This window comes from Cupressus sempervirens, chromosome 2 (assembly GCF_028749045.1).
Source record: "Cupressus sempervirens isolate cs-2001-9-10 chromosome 2, ASM2874904v1, whole genome shotgun sequence".
NCBI lineage: Eukaryota > Viridiplantae > Streptophyta > Pinopsida > Cupressales > Cupressaceae > Cupressus > Cupressus sempervirens.
This window is the reverse complement of record NC_143119.1, coordinates 383,922,207-383,927,573: the sequence shown is the minus strand read 5'-3', so window position 1 is coordinate 383,927,573 and position 5,367 is coordinate 383,922,207. Positions and strand designations below refer to the sequence as shown.

The following is a 5,367-nucleotide window of genomic DNA, read 5'->3' as shown; positions in this document are numbered from 1 at the left end:
GCGGCAATCTATGAGTTGGCACATGAATCTGCCATTCTTTGTCCTTCATGACTGTCATTTTGATATCATGTCTTGAGCTTAGACTGAGATTTTCCTACCCTTAGAATCTCATCTTGTTGTGCCCTTGATGAGGACCTTTGCATCTTCTATCCTTAGCTTCCATGCCATGAATTCTATGGTCTTCTTTTCCTTCACACATCTTTCTATGCCATGACAATCATCTGGGAATAGGTCTGGTAAGGCTACAGTTGATAACTAAACAGTTCCAGGTTTCACTTCAACTCCCCAAAAACTTTATTACAAACTTCTACAAAAAAATCAAACATATTCTGCTTGATTGCGGAATAGTTTGTATTGCGCCAAATGTTTATAACCTTCTAATTTATGTGCAACACTTAGAAAACACACAGTGAAGGATTTGATAATAAAATAGTATTTCTTGGGGTTCATGACAGAACAAGGTTAGGATTTAAAAAAATTACAACGTAAGGTTGCTTATTCATCTGTCTCTAACAACATCGACCCTAGAAAAATATTGAAAGAATCATGTATATGGTCATGACAATAACCACACTTATTTGAGGTTTCTATCTTGTTCCATTTCTGTAGAGAGATGAAGTAAACATATGCATAATTCTGTTTATACTATTCATTTCGGGGCAGCTTCCCTTTGAGCTGGTGCAAGAATTTGATGAACTTGTTACTCAGGACAGAGCTCCTTGTTGAGCTCTCCTTGTAATTCTTTCTGTCTTAATAAATTTTTACCCCTCTTTTCTCAAATCATTTCCAATTTTCAACATTGTCACTGTAATCAAAATAGACTTCTGATCTCTAGATCTGCCTTATGAATTATTTTAATTTTTAAATTTTATTTATATATTTCTTAATTTATTAAATTATTTGCATGCAAAGCTCTTGTAATTGAACACATGGATTCATAGCATTTAAAATATTTTCAACAGATGTTTTGAGTTTTCGAATTATAGAATTATACACATCTAAAATTACAAACTCGAATGTTTTGTAGTCTGAGTTATCAGCGGAATAGCTGACAAGTTTTCAGCTACTTTGGCAGCATCAAGTAAATAAGAGATAAAATAATAATTTCATGATTAGATTTGTATATCAGAATAAGAGAAGAGTCTGAACCTTTTATTAGATGTTAAAGCATCTTGTCGAGGTCAAAGTAAAATAAATGTGAAATCCTTGTAGACCGATTGCCTGTTATGAATACACACATACATTTCATGTTTGCTTCCAGCTATGCAAATGAGAAATCCCCCCAGCTCACCCACTCTGTCAGTCAGCTGCCATTCCCATGATCCAACACACCGAACCAACCTGTACTGTCACTTGCCATCAGCTCCACTTTGCCTAAAATCCTTAGTGGTCCCTTCCAATTGATCTGCTGCAAGAATAATTTTTTATAATTCAGTCATGTCATGGCAGTTTGCTTGATTTTTATTTATTAAGGCAAAAGTATTATTGCGAAAGAATATTTTTATTGGCTGCATAGCCGGCTCTGTTGAAGATCACCCGGCCTCAATGACAGAGCTCCTCAGTGAGATACTGAAGACAGTTTGCCCCAAATATTCTGACAAGCATGCTCAGCTTAAAGGCCATAGGAACTTGCAGTCGTGGCTAGTGGTTGGATGCTTAGAAACAAATATGGGTTTGGAGAAATAGAAACCCTCCTTCAAAAATCATCATCTGGAGAAACCTAGAAAAGCCATGAGGTTAAACCAGAAAAAGGAGACAGCATTTTGAATCAAAATCCATCATGAGCCGGCTAAGGAAAATGCTGAGGTTGAATGTTAAGCTATCAAAGTGACATGGGACCACATTCTGAAGCCAAATCAATCTAGATAACCCAGAACAATGATGGGATTGTCCAATTTTTTTTTGTGTAAACGACAATTTATGGCACATACAGATCACTTTATGTGGTGGACTATACCTAAGGAGAAAAACACATGGGAAAGAATATATATTTAAAAATATACTTACTTAAACAATATGTAACTTTTAAGAATGGAGAATATGAAAACATTTCATCTAGATATGATGAAAAGAACAACTAATTGAGTAGTGATCAAAATATTCATCTTGCAAAAGCCTATAAGGAGTGGAAGGGATGCAATTTCATCTCTGAATTACTACTGTTATTATTGAAGAAACATTTTTTTTGCATCAGTGCTTTTATAGATGACAGCAACCCGGAAAGCGCAGACTACCAAGTTATTCAATGTAAAAAAAATATGTTGTTCACTTATCAAAGATTAAAGCATAATTTCTTACATCAAGGTGGCTTTAAGTGTAAAGGAGAGGAACATGGTACGATGGTAAGGAAAATTATGTCAAGATTTATAGAATCATCTAGACTTCAAATATGCATGCAGAACTGGAAAAATGGATCCTTGGGATATAATCATTTTGGATAGACATTTTTTCTTGTAGCATAAAAGAACAAAATTGAGAATTATTGAGATTTAGACTGTCATTTTGTCACTACTCATTTTTTAGTTTTGATTCAGTTTCTTGTTTGATTATGAATGTATAGATTCTCTATAGATATGACCAATAATGAATTAAGATGAACATACCAAACTAACTATAATAGTCACATATAAGTTGCCTTAATAAACTTCATAGTATATGAAGATATTAAACGATTTAACTTATTTAAAGGTGCAATACTCAACTTGCATGTCAATGTAAACATTGAGATCTTTTAGCATAGAAAAGAATAGTGTACTAGAAAACACAAATAAAATAGTTCACCATTTCAGTCCTTGAACAAATGCAAGTTTCTACAAATAAGTCATACCAATCATAGAAAGTCCCTCAAATTAATGACAAGAAGATGATTTCATACAATGAAAAAGGCATATACAAGAGAGACCTCAACAATTTTTCACTCTCGAGTGCATGACCTGATGCAGTGCAAGGTAGGAGAATCCCCAAAAGATATGTCCCAGCCTCCAGCAAATAACCACATAGTGGAAGAATAAGAATAACACAAAGATTTAAATCCAAATAATGCCAACTCTTATAATATAATCATAAGATTTACATCCAACATGCTTGGTTGTAAGGCCTTCCAGATTACGGCCAAATACATAAGCAATTACAATAGTAATTCCACAAGATCTTGCAAGATCCAAATCTTAGTTAGTTGAAATCCACAATCTGGTAAAAACCCCAAGAAGAATTTAAACTTGTACTCGCAAGCCACCAAGAAACCTTCTCATTTCCCAAGCTACAACTACTAACTCTGCTCAACTTCTTTCTTCTCAACTACTCCCCTTTAATTGACCTCTTCTATGCTGGATAATAATGACTTTAGACTCCACAAGACCCTCTAATTATACTAAACCAAGCCATAGGTTAGCCTAGTCAAATTACATTAATTAAATGCACCCACATTAATTACACCCTCAAACCACAAGTCGCCTTGGCTACAAACGTTAAATACATAACATAAATTAAATACTTAGGACATGCCCCAAGTTTACAAGGCATATTTAACTCATAAGACCAGATAAGAATACACACACTTAAACATAGGTCCATGTGCCATCCAATGATCCAAATCCAAGAGTGCACACGCCAACTCCCACGAATTGAAGCTCATGAATATAATCTCCAAAGCTCTTCTAGTAAATAGGAACACATTACCAACAACCACCAAAATGGCTCTATCTTCAAGACGATGACTTCAAACATCATGCACACTTAAGGAAAGGTTCCCCAATATTCCTCGAACAAATCCCCAACTACATGAATCATTACTCCACAAACTTGAGCACAAAACCCCTGCATACATGATTGCTGACTACCCTAGGATGCTCCTACATCAAACACCCTAGGTGTAAAGTAAATATGTTCTTAATAGTTAGAAGACCATCTTTCAGGGTTCAACACACAAACTTCAAACTAGTTCTTCACATACACGTCCTCCACCACATCATCTTGCACACTCTTGCCTTTGTTCTTCTTTTGCAAAAAATCAACTAGATCCAGCCTTTGCTTTGATACCACTTGATACAGTGCAAGGTAGGAGAATCCCAAAAAGAGATGTCATAGCCCCCAACAAATAACCATACAATGAAAGAATAAAAATAACACAGAGATTTAGATCCAAATAATGTCAACTCTTATAATATAATTATAAGATTTACATCCAACTTGCTCGGCTGCAATTACAATAGTAATTTCACAAGATCTTGCAAGATCCAAATCCTAGATAGCTGAGATCCACAATCTGGTAAAAATCCCAAGAAGAATCTAAACTTGTACTTGCAAGCCACCAAGAAACCTTCTTGTTTCCTAAGCCACAACTACTAACTTTGCTAAACTTCTCTCTTCTCAGCTACTCCTCTTTAGCCAACTTCCTCTATGTTGGATAATAATGACTCTAGACTCCACAAGACCCTCTAATTATACTAAACCAAGCGATAGGTTAGCCTAGTCAAATTACATTAATTAAATGCACGCACATTAATTACACCCTCAAGCCACAAGTTGGCTTGGCTACAAACGTTAAATACATAACATAAATTAAATACTTAGGACATGCCCCAAGTTTACAAGGCATATCTAACTCATAAGACCACATAAGAATACACACACTTAAACATAGGTTCATGTGCCATCCAATGATCCAAATCCAAGAGCACACACACCAATTCCCACGAATTGAAGCTCATGAATATAATCTCCAAAGCTCTGCTAGTAAATAGCAACACATTACCAACAACCACCAAAATGGCTCTATCTCCAAGATGATGACTCCAAACATCATGCACACTTAAGGAAAGGTTCCCCAATATTCCTCAAACAAATCTCTAATTGCTTTAATCATAACTCCACAAACTCGAGCACGAAGCCCCTGCATACATGATTGCTGACTACCCTACGATGCTCCTACATCAGACACCCTAGGTGCGAAGTAAAGATGTTTTTAATATCTAGAAGAACATCTTTCAGGGTTCAACACACAAATTTGAAACTAGTTCTTCACATAAATGTCCTCCACCACATCATCTTGCACACTCTTGCCTTTGTTCTTCTTTTGCAACAAATCAACTAGATCCAACCTTCACTCTAATACCACTTGATGTAGTGCAAGGTAAGAAAATCCCCAAAAGAGATGTCCTAGCCCCCAAAAAATAACCACATACTGGAAGAATAAGAACAACACAAAGATTTAGATCCAAATAATGCCAACTCTTATAATATAATCATAAGATTTACATCTAACATGCCCAGCTATAAGGCCTTCTAGGTTACAACCAAATACATAAGCAATTACAATAGTAATTCCACAAGATCTTGAAGAATCCAAACCCTAGCTAGCCCAGATAC

General features: G+C 35.5%; 1 long non-coding RNA gene across 1 annotated transcript; it reads right to left on the bottom strand.

The window, feature by feature from the left end:
- Positions 1-1,084: 1,084 nt before the first annotated feature.
- Positions 1,085-1,768, bottom strand: LOC149572734 (uncharacterized). Its single transcript, XR_016359406.1, has 2 exons — positions 1,537-1,768; positions 1,085-1,405 (listed from the first exon to the last, which is right to left on the bottom strand). It is a non-coding gene; the product is annotated as an uncharacterized LOC149572734 (long non-coding RNA).
- Between the last annotated feature and the right edge of the window lie 3,599 nt (positions 1,769-5,367).